Source organism: Giraffa tippelskirchi, chromosome X (genome assembly GCF_054371585.1).
Source record: "Giraffa tippelskirchi isolate mGirTip1 chromosome X, T2T-mGirTip1v1.2.pri, whole genome shotgun sequence".
Lineage (NCBI taxonomy): Eukaryota > Metazoa > Chordata > Mammalia > Artiodactyla > Giraffidae > Giraffa > Giraffa tippelskirchi.
This window is the reverse complement of record NC_137289.1, coordinates 115704093-115721820: the sequence shown is the minus strand read 5'-3', so window position 1 is coordinate 115721820 and position 17728 is coordinate 115704093.

The window sequence follows — 17728 nt, the reverse complement described above, 5'->3', positions numbered from 1 at the left end:
TAACCATAGAGTTACCATGTAGAACTTCCATTCAAATTGTGATTTTAAATATGCATTCTAATATTTTATTTGTGCCTGGAATGCTCTTCAAAAACATAATAATGAGAGCTCTGAAAAAAATGTGATCTTGTAACATTCAGTTCAGTTCAGTCGCTCAGACATTTCTGAATCTCTGCGACCCCATGGATTGCAGCACACCAGGAATCCCTGTCTATCACCAACTCCCGGAGTTTACTCAGACTCATGTCCATTGAATCGGTGATGCCATCCAACCATCTCATCCTCTGTTGTCCCATTCTCCTCCCACCTTCAATCATTCCCAGAATCTGGGTCTTTTCCAATGAGTCAGTTCTTTGCATCAGGGGGCAAAGTATTGGTGTTTCAGCTTCAGCATCAGTCCTTTCAATAAATATCCAGGACTGATCTCCTTTAGGATGGACTGGCTGGATCTCCTTACAGTCCATGGGACTCTCAAGAGTCTTCTCCAACACCACAGTTCAAAAGCATCAATTCTTCGGCACTCAGCTTTCTTTATACTCCAACTCTCACATCCATTCATGACTACTGGAAAAACTGTAGCTTTGACTAGATGGACCTTTGTTGGCAAAGTAATGTCTCTGCTTTTTAATATGCTGTCTAGGTTGGTCATAACTTTTCTTCCATGGAGTAAGCGTCTTTTAATTTCATGGCTGCAGTCACCATCAGCAGTGATTTTGGAGCCCCCAAAATAAAGTCAGCCACTGTTTCCACTGTTTCCCCACCTATTTGCCATGAAGTGATGGGATCGGATGCCATGATCTTTTCTGAATGTTGAGTTTTAACCCAACTTTTTCACTCTCCTCTTTCACTTTCATCAAGAGGCTCTTTAGTTCTTCTTCACTTTCTGCCATAAGGATGGTGTCATCTGCATATCTGAGGTTATTGATATTTCTCCCAGCAATCTTGATTCCAGCTTGTGCTTCATCCAGGCAAGCATTTCTCATGATATACTCTGCATATAAGTTAAATAAGCAGGGTGACAATATACAGCCTTGACGGACTCCTTTCCTGATTTGGAACCAGTCTGTTGTTCCATGTCCAATTCTAACTGTTGCTTCTTGACCTGCATTTCTCAAAAGGCAGGTCAGGTGACCTGGTATTCCCATTGCTTTAAGAATTTTCCACATGTTGTGATCCACACAGTCAAAGGCTTTGGCATAGTTAATAAAGCAGAAATATATGTTCTTCTGGAACTCTCGTGCATTTTCGATGATCAAACAGATGTTGACAGTTTCATCTCTGGTTCCTCTGCCTTTTCTGAATCCAGCTTGAACATCTGGAAGTTCACGGTTCATGTACTATTGAAGCCTGGCTTGGAGAATTTTGAGCATTACTTTGCCAGCATGTGAGATGAGTGTAATTTTGCAGTAGTTTGAACATTCTTTGGCATTGCCTTTCTTTGGGATTGGAATGAAAACTGACCTTTTCCAGTCCTGTGGCCACTGCTGAGTTTTCCAGATTTGCTGGCATATTGAGTGTAACATTTTCACAGCATCATCTTTTAGGATTTGAAATAGCTCAACTGGAATTCCATCACATCCACTAGCTTGGTTTGTATTGATGCCCACTTGACATCGCATTCCAGGATGTTTGGCTCTAGGTGAGTGATCACACCATCGTGGTTATCTGGATCATGAAGATCTTTTTGTACAGTTCTGTGTATTCTTGCCACCTCTTCTTAATATCTTCTGCTTCTGTTAGGTCCATACCATTTCTGTCTTTTATCGAGCCCATCTTTGCATGAAATGTTCCCTTGGTATCTCCAATTTTCTTGAAGAGATTTCTAGTCTTTCACATTCCATTGTTTTCCTCTATTTCTTTGCATTGATCACTGATGAAGGCTTTATCTCTCCTTGATATTCTTTGGAACTCTGCATTCAAATGGGTATATCTTTCCTTTTATCCTTTGCTTTTCACTTCTCTTCTTTTCACAGCTATTTGTAAGGCCTCCTCAGACAACCATTTTGCCTTTTTGCGTTTCTTTTTCCTGGGGATGTTCTTGATCACTGCCTCCTGTACAATGTCATGAACCTCTGTCCATAGTTCTTCAGGTACTCTATCAGGTCTAATCCCTTGAATCTATTTGTCACTTCCACTGTATAATTGTAAGGGATTTGATTTAGGTCATACCTGAATGGTCTAGTGGTTTTCCCCACTTTCTTCAGTTTAAGTCTTAATTTTGCAATAAGGAGTTCATGATCTGAGCCACAGTCAGCTCCCGGTCTTGTTTTTGCTGACTGTATAGAACTTCTCCATCTTTTGCTGTAAAGAATATAATTCTTCTGATTTCAATATTGACCATCTGGTGATGTCCATGTGTAGAGTCTTCTATTGTATTGTTGGAAGAGGGTGTTTGCTATGACCATTATGTTCATTACCTCCAGGGTATTTTGGCCTCAGGTCAAATAACAGGAAAGGAACAGAGAAAATTGGATTAAAGATTTACTGAGCATGGCCCCGCCCATCAGAACAAGACCCAGTTTCCCCCTCAGTCAGTCTCTCCCATCAGGAAGCTTCCATAAATCTCTTATCCCTCTCCATCAGAGGGCAGACAGACTGAAACCACAATCACAGAAAACTAACCAAACTGATCACATGGACCACAGCCTTGTCTAACTCAATGAAACTATGAGCCGTGCTGTGTAAGGCCACCTAAGATGGATGGGTCATGGTGGAGAGTTCTGACAAAATGTGGTCCACCGGAAAAGGGAATGGCAAACCACTTCAGTATTCTTGCTTTGAGAATCCCATGAACAGTATGAAAAGGCAAAAAGATAGGACACTGAAAGATGGAACTCCTCACGTCAGTAGGTGCCCTATATGCTACTGGAGATCAGTGGAGAAATAACTCCAGAAATATTGAAGAGATGGAGCCAAAACAAAAACAACACCCAGTACTGGATATGACTCATGATGGAAGTAAAGTCCAATGCTGTAAAGAGCAATATTGCGTAGGAACCTGGAATGTTAGGTTCATGAATCAAGGCAGATTGGAAGTGGTCAAAGAGGAGATGGCAAGAGTGAACATTACTAAGTGTTAATTTGTAACATTACTAAGTGTTAATTTTATTAAGAAATATTTACATATCAAAAGGTCTCATTATGCCTACATAACCGGGTTGATGAAATATTAGATAACTGTGTTGTTAGGGATAGAAGTTCTTTTTCTGTTACCCCACTAACCATTTTACCTTTGATTTTATTTAGGCATGTGAGCATAGATCTGGTCATCTGAATAAGATTTAGACGATGGGCTACAAGCAGAAGTACTGTATTGCATTTCTGAAGAGAAGGCACTGTTTCACTGATGCTGTGCAAGTGCTGCACTCAATGTGCCAGCAGATTTGGAAAACTCAGCAGTGGCGACAGGACTGGAAAAGGTCAGTTTTCATTCCAATCCCAAAGAAAGGCAATGCCAAAGAATGCTCAAACTACTGCACAATTGCACTCATCTCACATGCTAGTAAAGTAATGCTCAAAATTTTCCAAGCCAGGCTTCAGCAACACGTGAGCCGTGAATTTCCAGATATTCAAGCTGGTTTTAGAAAAGGCAGAGGAACCAGAGATCAAATTGCCAGCATCCGCTGGATCATTGAAAAAGCAAGAGAATTCCAGAAAAACATCTATTTCTGCTTTATTGACTACACCAAAGCCTTTGACTGTGTGGATCACAATAAACTGTGGAAAATTCTGAAAGAGATGGGAATACCAGACCACCTGACCTGCCTCTTGAGAAACCTGTATGCAGGTCAGGAAGCAACAGTTAGAACTGGACATGGAACAACAGACTGGTTCGAAATCAGGAAAGGAATCCATGAAGGCTGTATATTGTCACCCTGCTTATTTAACTTATATGGAGAGTACATCATGAGAAACGCTGGGCTGGAGGAAGCACAAGCTGGAATCAAGATTGCTGGGAAAAATATCAATAACCTCAGATATGCTGATGACACCATCCTTATGGCAGAAAGTGAAGAAGAACTAAAGAGCCTCTTGATGAAAGTGAAAGAGGACATTGAAAAAGTTGGCTTAAAGCTCAACATTCAGAAAACTAAGATCATGGCATTCAGTCCCATCACTTCATGGCAAATAGGTGTGGAAACAGTGGCTGACTTTATTTTTCTAGGCTCCAAAATCACTGCAGATGGTGATTGCAGCCATGAAATTAAAAGATGCTTACTCCTTGAAAGCAAAGTTATGACCAACCTAGACAACATATTGAAAAACAGAGACATTACTTTGTCAACAAAGATCCATCTAGTCAAGGCTATGGTTTTTCCAGTGGTCATGTATGGATGTGAGAGTTGGACTATAAAGAAAGCTGAGTGCTGAATAATTGATGCTTTTGAACTGTGGTGTTGGAGAAGACTCTTGAGAGTCCCTTGGACTGCAAGGAGATCCAACCAGTCCATCCTAAAGGAAATCAGTCCTGGGTGTTCTTTGGTGGGACTGATGTTGAAGCTGAAACTCCAATACTTTGACCACCTGATGTGAAGAGCTCACTCATTTGAAAAGACCCTGATGCTGGGAAAGGTTGAGGGCAGGAGGAGAAGGGGACGACAGAGGATGAGATGGTTGGATGGCATCACCGACTCAATGGAGATGGGTTTGGGTGGACTGCTGGAGTTGGTGACGGACAGGGAGGCCTGGTGTGCTCCAGTTCATGGGGTCGCAAAGAGTCACACATGACTGAGCGATTGAAGTGAAATGAACTCCTGTTTTTCTGCTGTCCAGAAGGTGGATGTTATGGTTGGAGTTCTGGAAATTTTCACTGAGCCTTTAGCAAGTGCATAGGATTTTTTGTAACATGACCCAGAGCCTGGAGGTGCCATAAAGCCTGGGGTCCTGGTGTCAGGACCCCAGAAAAAATAAGAAACTATTTAGCATTTCAGAAAATCAGCCTTTTCAGTGAACTTGTGACTACTGTACTTAATTCATCATATGGATTGGGGCTCAAGCAGTCTATGCCAGCTCCCACATTGCAAATCAAGGACTTGTATAAATGGGCCAGTGCCTTTTCCTTGAGAAATATTGTGGCTTTTGCCCTTGTAAGTCTCACCCCTACCTTTGATCTTGGAGACAGTCTTCACAGAGATATATGGAGTAAAACTTCAATCCTTTAAACTAATGGTTCTGAGTTATTCTTTGAGGGTTAGTTTGTAGAATACTGACTCCTCTATGTTGGATCATGTCCGTCCTGACTTCTGTTAGGTTATGACTCCCTCACTCAGCATTTCAGCAACTTTATATTTCTTTTATCACAAGGAGGATTGAGAGAAGAACTGAGACATTCAGTGGCATTACTGTAAATGGAAGAGACTGTATGAGAAAGAATAGCCAATACATCTTGAGACCATAGTAGACACTGTTCTTAAGCTGTGCTTTAAGCTGAGTTGGTAATTATTTTAGATAAATGCTTCTAAGTTTTCTTTTCCTGCCAAAATTGCATTATATTTTTATACTTGTGAATTCCATTTTTGTTTTGACTTGCCACATATGTCATAAAAAGAAACATACCTCTACCTGTAACTTTAATGTCTATGGTTTCAATAACTTTTGACTTTCAATCTAGTCAAACATATTCCAGAACATTATATAAAGAAAAAAAATGTTAAAATCTGTGAGACAGAATTCTTATATCTCATTCCACATTTTGAAAGTAAAGTCAATTTTGCTATTCATTAAACTAAATCCAAATTTTTTTGTTACTTGTGCTCACAGATGTTTATAGAATTGCTTTAAAGTTTGCCTCAAGTTAAATAAGTGATATCATAGGTTATTCAAAATGAAAAGTAAAGAAGGGCTTTTGAGACAACTCAGGTGAAGTCTATTGGTACATGACAGCAACCGTCTAATCAAGAAGATGCAAGGAACTAAAAAGTTAGATTTCTAGAAGAACTGTTTACTCATGTTTGGCAATAATATTTGATGTCTACAAATAAGTTAACATAAGATGCCTAAAATCTCCAGGTACGGTGTGGTAAGGTATAGTGTGGTATTATTGGGGCCCAAGGCAGGCTTCCCCACATGTCACCTGGGTGGTGTATTAATCATTTTTAATTAAAGTTACTTCAAAATAAAGTTACTTAAGAAACAGTCAATGCATGAGGGACACTTTGACCCTACTCTGTCTCTGAAAGCAGAGATGAATCTCTCATGTGAAAGGTGTTCTCCCTGCATCTGGAGGCAGAAGGACACTCTTATCAACAGAGACAGGGAATTCAGGCAGGGAAGCCTGCATCCACAAGCCTTGTTACTTCCCTAATTGACTATCTCAAGCCCAGACCCTGCTTAGATTCTTCACTAATTAAGCACCCAAAGCCTTTAGTTTTCTTTGTCCTGTGGGTTTCTTTGTCCGGTAAATTCTTTACAAATGTATTGTTGCTTTTTCTAAAAAGTATACAAGTTGCCTACTTTGGCCATTAATCTTAGGTCCTGTTTCTATGAGACCTCCATGTGCACAAATCAAAATTTGTTTCTTTTTTCTCCTGTTAACCTCTCTTATTGCCACATCAGACACAACTGAAGTGACTTAGCACACACGCAATCTCTCTTGTGTTAATTTTATTATTAGTTAGTCCAGTCACAAGGACTCGAGAGGAAGTAGAGGGGAAAATTTCCTCCTCCCTGACAGTGTGGCATAGTATTAAAGTTTAATTCATCAATTCATGTCATACTGATTACTAAAGGTGAGTGAGAAAGCAAGGATTTGAATGCCCAAGTTAAGCATAACATGACCATTAATAAAACAAGTGCAATGAGACCAAATGGCATCTTCTTTAACAACTTTTCTCGTAGAACAACCAATAGGGAAAGCAAACATAACATATACTTTTTATATTTTCTTAAAAAATACCAGCTTGAGTACAGTTCACTTTTGGAAATTAAAATACATTTATTTTAATCTTAGCAAGATTGGCACAAGAATTGTAATGATTTTAGATGACTTTAACAACCCATGTTACCAAAATTTCCCCAATTATTACCTGGTGAGGCTTTTTTACTCCTAAAAGGATCACACAGACAGAAATAAACAAAAATGTGATGTAAACTGTCAGTATAGCAGTAAAGGTCAATATATGAATCCATTTTATTCATGAAATCTGCATTATTTTCTTTTGTCCTGATATCCCTTAACTGTAATAACACTACTTTTTATCTCTTTACTATCAATAGTTTTCTGCAGCTTAAAAGATACTAGATTATAAAGCAATCTAAGTTTTAAAAACTCTGCTTCTATATCCTGAATTCAAAGACTCTTTATAAACACTGATGGAAGAAATTTAAACATTAATGCTCTCAAGTGCATATTTATTCAATTACCATTCACATGAACCTTGTAACACAGAAAGAGATATATTTGAATAAAAATGTAAATAATATAATCATTTTGAATAAATTAAAACCAATATGCAAATTTTTAGTAAATTCATTCAGTACAAATTATACGGAATTCCCTCTGATAATTAAGAATTTTTGAAATACAAATATTTACCAGTAGTTCATGTGATTAACTAACTGGCCAGGTTTAGTTAATTGTTATAGCTAAGATACAAACATTGAGGACTCCACCAAAATGACCCTGAAATAGATGAAACAAGAATCATTTAGAATTCTCCTTCATAGAAATCCACACAACCACAGAAACATTCTTCCTTTTTTCCCACGATTCATGAAAAATAATTGCAGTCAGTCAGAATAAATTTCAGTTTAAGAAGTATAAGTCTTCCCATTCTACCACTCAAAACTTACATTAGAAGACAAGAAAACATGGGTTCCAAGGCCTCTCTCCTGGAAAGTCTGATTTAATTGGTGTAGAATGGGGCCATGATCTTTTTTAAAAGAATAAATATCATAAAATAGTCATAGACAGAGAAAGTTGAGAAAAAAAATGAGTTAGCCTAAACAGGTGGTTTTGGGGAAACCTGTAATCTATCTGACGTAGCATTCCAAAAAGCAAGCTATTCCTGTGCTTACGATGCCAAAAGCCACCTCTGTGCTTCCGATGATCACGCTTCACCTTGTCCACTCCTGCTGGAAAAATGATCTAAGGGTAAGTGCACAAAGTTTCTTTCTCCAGCCGAGTTTTTCATAGTCATTTCACTATTTCTCAAACCAATATTCAAGAAAAAGAAACGGAGGGAGAAGCAATAACATATGATATACATGATGCTGTGCTACACATCTTCTCTTTGATCATCTTTATGCCAAAACATTTAAATACTGAATTACTCATATCACAGTTTTTACTGAGTATTCTTCTTTAATAACTGTGCTAGTAAACATTTAGAATAAGTAATATGATGACTTCTGAATGTACAAAAATTGCATCAATCAAACCCAAGCCAGTAATAAGATTAAAGTTTTTTTTTTTACTTCTTAGCCAACTTAGTACAACTGCCATATTTTTGTACATCCTGGCACTTGAAAACCAACATCAGATTCTTTCCTTTGTTATAACTTAATATGGCTAACGCTTTCCTATTTCACTTGTAAGATGTACTAATAAGCATGTCACAGAAAATGTTCAATATATAAAATTACTCATAGTAAAAGGTGATCTATGAATTATGCAAGACACATAACACACTTTCAGATGTACCTATATTCCTGTAAAGTTACAGTTAGGCAAATATACAAGGAAGTGTTCCTCTCTGGAGAGTAATTTAAATTTAAAACCAGGCACTGAATTCTCATTTAAATTTCATAAAATTAGGAGGCAAAAAGAAAAAAGAGTCTACAATGCTTTTCTGTATTTCTATGAATCTAAGGAGAATCGTTGGAGCAATTTATTTGGGTGATAATCTATTGTGGCTATTACATAGCCACAAGGGTAAGATATTTTGACACATGGATCAAAAGATTAACCCAATGTAATAAATAAAAACATTTCATCTTTTATGTACTGTACATGTACCACTTTGAGATAAAATAGCATTCCTGTTGATTCTGTTTGCTGAATCCCTGCTTAATTGTAATAAATATATTTTCCTTAAAATAGATGGGAAAATTAATTATAAAAGTGAGACACAAACTGCCTGATTTTTTTTTTAAATCAGGCACTTTGTATCTCACTTTTACAATGTGAACATTTGAATGCAGAATTCCAAAGAATAGCAAGGAGACCTTTCCTCGATGATCAGTGCAAAGAAATAGAGGAAAACAATAGAATGGGAAAGACTAAAGATCTCTTCAAGAAAATTAGAGATACAAAGGGAACATTTCATGCAAAGATGGGCTCAAGAAAGGACACAAATGGTATGAACAGAACACAACAGAAGCACAAGATATTAAGAAGAGTTGGCAAGAATACACAGAACTGTACAAAAACATCTTCACGACCCAGATAATCACAATGGTGTGATCACTCAGCTAGAGCCAGACATCCTGGAATGTGAAATCAAGTGGGGCTTAGGAAGCATCACTACGAACCAAGCTAGTGGAGGTGATGGAATTCCAGTTGAGCTATTTCAAATCCTAAAAGATGATGCTGTGAAAGTGCTGCACTCAATATGTCAGCAAATCTGGAAAACTCAGCAGTGGCCACAGGACTGGAAAAGGTCAGTTTTCATTCCAATCCCAAAGAAAGGCAATGCCAAAGAATGTTCAAACTACTGCAAAATTACACTCATCTCACACGCTGGCAAAGTAATGCTCAAAATTCTCCAAGCCAGGCTTCAACAATATGTGAACAATGAACTTCCAGATGTTCGAGATGGTTTTAGAAAAGGCAGAGGAACCTCAAATTGCCAACATCCGTTGGATCATCAAAAAAAGCAAGAGATTTCCAGAAAAACATCTATTTCTGCTTTATTGACTATGCCAAAGACTTTGACTGTGTGGATCACAACACATGTGGAAAATTCTTAAAGCAATGGGAATACCAGACCACCTGACCTGCCTCTTGAAAAATCTGTATGAAGATCAAGAAGCAACAGTTAGAACTGGACATGGAACAACAGACTGGTTCCAAATCGGGAAAGGAGTCCGTCAAGGCTGTATATTGTCACCCTGCTTATTTAACTTATATGCAGAGAACATCATGAGAAATGCTTGCCTGGATGAAGCACAAGCTGGAATTAAGATTGCCGTGAGAAATATCAATAACCTCAGATATGCAGATGACACCACCCTTATGGCAAAAAGTGAAAAAGAACTAAAGAGCCTCTTGATGAAAGTGAAAGAGGAGAGTGAAAAGTTGGGTTAAAACTCAACATACAGAAAACTAAGATCATGGTATCTGGTCTCATCACTTCATGGCAAATAGATGGAGCAACAGTGGAAACAGTACCAAACTTTATTTTGGGGCCTCCAAAATCACTGCAGATGGTGACTGCAGCCATGAAATTAAAAGACGCTTCCTCCTTGGACGGAAAGTTATGACCAACCTAGACAGCATATTAAAAAGCAGAGACATTACTTTTCCAACAAAGGTCAGTCTAGTCAAGGCTATGATTTTCCAGTAGTCCTGTATGGATGTGAGTTTTGGACTATAAAGAAAGCTGAGCGCCAAAGAATTGATGCTTTTGAACTGTGGTGTTGGAGAAGACTCTTGAGAGTCCCTTGGACTACAAGGGGATCCAACCAGTCCATCCTAAAGGAAATCAATCCTGAATATTCATTGGATGAGCTGATGTTGAAGCTGAAACTCCAATACTTTGGCCACCTGATGCGAAGAGCTGACTCATTTGAAAAGACCCTGATGCTGGGAAAGATTGAAGGTGGGAGGAGAAGGGGACGACAGAGGATGAGATGGTTGGATGGGATCATTGATTCAATGGACATGAGTTTGAGTAACCTCCAAGAGTTGGTGATGGACAGGGAGGCCAGACGTGGTGCAGTCCATGGGGTCGCAAAGAGTTGGACATGACTGAGGACTAAACTGAACTGAATAATCGCCTAGGGTGCATATTTAAAAATCAAATTACCAAATTTTTACCTGCCAAGATTCTAGTCAGATAAATCTGATATGGGTCCCAGGACCCTGCATGTAAAAGAAGCTCTCCAGATGCTTTTGATGTTACTCGTCCATGGATTCACTCCTGTTGAATCCTGTCCTCGACCTGCCCAGTTCTAAACTATATTCTGCATAAGAAGCCCCTGGGGATGTTTCATGTTCTAATTCAATAGAATTGGGGTGGGGGGGGTCTGACGAGCATATTAGCATATTCCTAGGTGAAATCATTACTTAATTGTCCATGGACCACCACACTTTGAGAAGCAAGGTTTTAAAACTAAAGCTTCGTTAAATGTAAACCAAGATTCTCAGAGATATGAGTTACAACAAAATCATAATACTTACCAGTAAGTTGGTGATGGACAGGGAGGCCTGGCGTGCTGTGGTTCATGAGGTTGCAAAGAGTCAGACACGACTGAGCGACTGAACTGAACTGAAGTGAACTGAAATTAATAAAGTACTTGTGCTGATGGTGGAGATGGTTTGGAGGTTTTAAGCTAGAAAGGGGGTTGCTTAGTGATTGTGTAATTAACGATTGAAAACTAGCATTTTATAGAGGACTTGAATTGTCCATACATTTGTATGTATTTTGGGCTAAAAACAAATCCTACTATTTGTTGGACAGAAAGCACCCTTCAGTTAGGTCCAGTAAGAGTCATTCAAAGATAATGCTATTTTTTTAAGATTCAGCTGGTTAAAGCATTTTTGATGAAGCACGATGTTCAGTGTTATACCATGTTGACTTTAAAAAAATGCACAACATCAGAGTTGTGAGTTAAGTTTTGTTTGGGGCAAAATGAGGACTGCAGCCTAAGAGACAGCACCTCAGATAGCTCTGAGAAACTCCTCCAAAGAGGCAGTGGGGAAGGTCAGTATGTATGGATTTTGGTGAAGGGGAAGTACATACAATCAAGCAAGTATCTTTCCAAAAGGTTTCTACTAGTTTCATAAAGCTTTTTCTAGTCATGATGAACAGTTGTCACCATGAAGGATTTTAGTGCTTGTCTAGATATGCGGATATACAAGAATTGGGCTCATAAAATCTTCTCCCGAAAATATCTATGTGAAGACCTGCCTTGTCAGTTTTACCCTGAGTGCAGAGTGCCTCATTTCTGCTCTCCACCCTGACCTCTTTTCAGAGGTTGTTGAAAATCAGCAGCTGCATCAGCACAGGATTTCATGTTAAGTGCCAATGTGTAGTTGACAACAATTAGACAAATGCTGCTCCAGGTGGGGATCTTTCCTTTTAACGCTACTAGTGGAGAATTTACCCAGCAAAACAGGGCAGATAGATGATTCAGTTCAGTTCAGTTCAGTCGCTCAGTCGTGTCCGACTCTTTGTGACCCCATGAACTGGAGCACGCCAGGCCTCCCTGTCCATCACCAACTCCTGGAGTCCACCCAAACCCATGTCCATTGAGTCGGTGATGCCATCCAACCATCTCATCCTCTGTCGTCCCCTTCTCCTCCTGCCCACAATCTTTCCCAGCATCAGAGTCTTTTCCAATGAGTCAGCTCTTCGCATCAGGTGGCCAAAGTACTGGAGTTTCAGCTTCAGCATCAGTCCCACCAGTGAAGACCCAGGACTGATCTCCTCTAGGATGGACTGGTTGGATCTCCTTGCAGTCCAAGGGACTCTCAAGAGTCTTCTCCAACACCACAGTTCAGAAGCATCAATTCTTTGGCGCTCAGCTTTCTTTATAGTCCAACTCTCACATCCATACATGACCACTGGAAAAACCATAGCCTTGACTAGACGGACCTTTGTGGACAAAGTAATATCTCTGCTTTTTAATATGCTGTCTAAGTTGAAGTGTCTTTTAATTTCATGGCTGCAATCACCATCTGCAGTGATTTTGGAGCCTAGAAAAATAAAGTCAGCCACTGTTTCCACACCTATTTGCCATGAAGTGATGGGACTGAATGCCATGATCTTAGTTTTCTGAATGTTGAGCTTTAAGCCAACTTTTTCACTCTCCTCTTTCACTTTCATCAAGAAGCTCTTTAGTTCTTCTTCACTTTCTGCCGTAAGGGTGGTGTCATCTGCATATCTGAGGTTATTGATATTTTTCCTGGCAATCTTGATTCCAGCTTGTGCTTCTTCCAGCCCAACGTTTCTCATGATGTACTCTCCATATAAGTTAAATAAGCAGGGTGACAATATACAGCCTTGACATACTCCTTTTCTTATTTGGAACCAGTCCGTTGTTCCATGTCCAGTTCTAACTGTTGCTTCCTGACCTGTATACAGATTTCTCAAGAGACAGGTCAGGTGGTCTGGTATTTCCATCTCTTTCCAAATTTTCCACAGTTTGTTGTGATCCACACAGTCAAAGGCTTTGGCATAGTCAGTAAAGCAGAAATAGATGTTCTTCAGGAACTCTCTTGCTTTTTCAATGATTCAACGGATGTTGGCAATTTGATCTCTGGTTCCTCTGCCTTTTCTGAAACCAGCTTGAATATCTGGAAATTCACGGTTCATGTATTGCTGAAGCCTGGCTTGGAGAATTTTGAGCATTACTTTACTAGCATGTGAGATGAGTGCAATTGTGCAGTAGTTTGAGCATTCTTTGGCATTGCCTTTCTTTGGGATTGGAATGAAAACTGACCTTTTCCAGTCCTGTGGCCACTGCTGAGTTTTCCAAATTTGCTGACATATTGAGTGATGATTATGAAGTCATAAAAGTTTGGTTTTCAGACTTATTTTCTCAAGCACCTTTTCCCCAGCATTATTAATTCTGTTTTTACCTTACATTAGCTAATTGATTCAACGGTTACTAGAACTCAATGTGAGTTACTTCATTTAAACAACAAACACACTTAATGCTGAGTATTATGTGTAGGATAGAGAAGGAACTCTTAAGTTTACTGTTTAATTCCTTAAGCTGCACCAGGCAGACATAAGGCTTTAAAACATGCTCAGTTGACTGAACATGTAAAATCCATGGTTCCTCTGGAAGTCCATGAAACATAGATACTAAGTTTAACCAAGTATGTAATTTTATGCAATGCCAAGGACTTTTAGCAAATATTAATAAACATAAGTTTTGTGGAATAGTGATATTTTGTAAGCAGATTGTTCTGCTTTACTCTCAGTCAGTATCAATCCTGGAGAAACTGTAAAGAGGGGAAACATGTATTTTAGGAACTTAACCATCACAGCAAACCTGGAGAGAGGGCAGGTTTTTGCAGACTGTTTGGGGATGGAGGGTCAGATGAGAGGCTGCATGTGGATAGGAGGTCATGAGAGGAGAGGCTGAAGAATCATGTGAAGTTCTGTTCTCTGTTTCTCCCCCGAGTTGTCTAGGCATGACTGTTCCCAGTGAATATACGGTTCTTGTCTCGTCACAGAAAGAATTCAGAAATAAGACAGGGAGGTCAAGAAAGTCAAGTGAGGATTTATTTATGCAGGAATATGTTCTCAGAGGGAGAGCAGGCACACAGGTGAGTAGCTGCCCTCGATTTCTTTGACAGGCCGGTTGTGTGGGGCATGCAAATGAAGGGGCAGAACATTCATGGAGGAAGGAGAAGTTTGGGGGTCCCTTTCCCTGGGTTTCATCCCAGATTCACCTTCCCAGGGGAGGAGGGATTTTTGTCCTTATTTAGCTTTGATCATGCCATTGGTGCAGTATGGGTACTTCTTATCTGCAAGGCTAATTTTATTGCGATGAGGACATAATAAGCAACAGGTTACATTCAGTTGCAGGAGATTCATGCCTTTCCCCACCTTTCTTTGTCTGCCTCCAAGACAATTATCACCCTCAAATGTGTGGTTTCCTGTCAATCTGGAGGCTCCTGCTTTTCTTTGTCTACCCATGGACCTCCCTCTGTTTACAAGGTGTATGGTTTCCTGCCACGGGGCCTGTGCCCCTCTTTCTCTGCACATATCTAGCTACATGCCTGCTGTAACATGACCACCAACCTCCCTCCATTACAGAAAGAAAGCATCAACAGGCTAGCTCTCTGGATGCCTGCATCCACAAATTGGGGTGAGCAGATGATACAGAAAGGAGCAGATGGATCCTCAGTCACTTCTCCTCCACTCCTTCCAGGTCCACAGGGCTGATGGATTGTAACTTTAGGTCCTCACCCTGCAGCTAATTCCTAAGGATTTGAAGAAAAGCTCTGGACAAAGGAGTTGCCTGGTAAGTGGGCAGCAACATAGAGTGACTGATGGCAGTTCACGTCTGGGGCTTTGCACCCTGGCATGTGACCTCTTTCCTTTCTTTTGTCAAAAGTTCAGAAATAACAGAGAAGTTAAAACCAATGAATTATCGAAGTCATAACTGGTAAAAGTTTACTGCTGCACACACCAAAAAGACAGTTTGTGAACCAGGAGCACTCCAACCAAAACATGGAATGAGGCTCAGGAGTGTGTTGATATTGTCGGGGGAGTTTGTAATTTCCTCAGTTCTCTCTCGCCACAGCAAATATTTGAAGCGACAGACAAATCAGTGTTACGGCTCTGTTTTATTAGGAAAAACAAAGGATAGTACATCCTTGAGGAGTGAGGGCGGGCTGACCCAAAAAAACAAAGAGAGGCCTTAATCCTTCTAGGCTTCCTCCTTTTATACATTTGTCTCCTCCCCCCGACCTTGCCTTATGTAAATTGGGCTAGCCAGGAGGACTGTTTGTCCTCAGACCTTCCTTTGTTCTATTTTCACGGGCTTTTCCCTTCTTTGTCTTTTAGCCACCACCATTTTGGACTCCCTTTTCCTATTCTAACTACCTAACAATATAAAGCAGTTTATATAGTGAAGAGGGAGGAGGGCATGGCAACCCACTCCAGTATTCTTGCCTGAGGAATTCCCATGGACAGAGGAGCCTGACAGGCTGCAGTCCATGGGGTCACAAAGAGTCGGACATGGCTGAGGACTAAGCACAAAAGCACATGGTGAGGAAGCTGAGACTGTTTATTCTTCAAGGTGATTGTTTATAATATTAGCATTTTCTTAAATGATAAGAATTAGTGAATGGTTACTGCATATCAACCTTGGAAAAGAATTTAAGTTTTACTTACAATTTCCAAGAGGCATAAATGAGAAATAACCCAGGTCAAGTTAGTCCTGCAAAATTAGCTAAATTAAGCTTCCTTCGTCCCTTAGCTGGTAAAGAATCCACCTGCAATGTGGGAGACCTGGGTTCAATCCCTGGGTTGGGAAGATCCCCTGGAGAAGAGGACAGCTGGGCTTCCCTGATAGGTCAGTTGGTAAAGAATCTGCCTGCAATGCAGGAGACCTAAGTTTGATTGCTGGGTTGAGAAGATCTGCTGGAGAAGGTATAGGCTACCCACTCCAGTGCTCTTGGGCTTCCCTGGTGCCTCAGCTGGTAAAGAATCCACCTGCAATGTGGGAGAGCTGAGTTCGATCCCTGGGTTGGGAAGATCCCCTGGAGAAGGGAAAGGCTACCCACTCCAGTATTTTGGCCTGGAGAATTCCATGGACAGCATAGTCCATGGGGGTCCCAAAGAGTTGGACAGGACTGAGCGACTTTCACTTTGAAGCTTTGTTTGTATTGACGTGACTAAACTGGTTTTGTCTGCTCAGAGGATTTTCAAGGTTGGTCTCCACTTGGTTTTGATTTTAATACTTAAATTCCCTGGGACTGACACAGACCATGGAGAAGGTAATGGCACCCCACTCCAGTACCCTTGCCTGGAAAATCCCATGGACGGAGGAGCCTGGTAGGCTACAGTCCATGGGGTCGCTAAGAGTCAGACACCGCTGAGCAACTTCACTTTCACTTTTTCCTTTCATGAACTGGAGAAGGAAATGGCAACCCACTCCAGTGTTCTTGCCTGGAGAATCCCAGGGACGGTGGAGCCTGGTGGGCTGCCATCTATGGGGTCGCACAGAGTCGGACACGACTGACGCGACTTAGCAGCAGCAGCAGCAGGAGACACAGACCAAGCTGGGCCTTCAGCCCTTCTGCAATACACCAGACCAGGCAGGATGACTGATTCCCCTTATCTGCCTCACATGAGTTCACAGGCTAAAAAAGCTAGGAACCTGAGGAGTACAACCACATGAAGGAACTCTTCCAAAAAGTAACAGTCAAGGAAGAAGAGATAGAACATGTGAAAGAATGCTACAGCTTGTGGAAGGTAGGAGGAAAATGCTAAACTTGTGACCATACAATTTCCAGAACAAATCACATTTTTAGAAAAATATGTATGGGAGAAAAAGATAAAAAAAAAAAAATCCAAATATTAAGACTTTCTCTCCACAGCCATGGAAGACAGCTATTGGCTTCTGTTAGCAAGAGAGCATTCCAACAACTCAGGGAACATTGACTTCCTGGAAAAGAATTTGAGAAGAGTCAATCTGGACACATTTGCGTAAAGAGGCTTGGGAGTCAGCAAACCAGTGAGTTCATTCTGGCTCTGTTAAATCTGGCCTGGGTTCCCTCATTTATGACAGTAATATTTGAAATTTGATAAAGTGATCAAACCTGGTCCTTGTGCTACACACAATTATAAGGAATATATGTGGACATTTTAATCTTACTTTCACATAGTTTAATGTGAGATTATTAATAATAAAATTTCTATCCTTTTTTAATGCAACATTTAAAAAGCATTTTTAGAAAAACAGTTTACTATATTGGTTATATTAAGTGTAATCTATATAGTAAATAGTTGGCATTCAAATTCTTTTCTTATTTAATTTATTTTGTACTTTTTAAAGTACAAAGTAATACATGCACATCATAAAATACTGATTTTTCAAATGT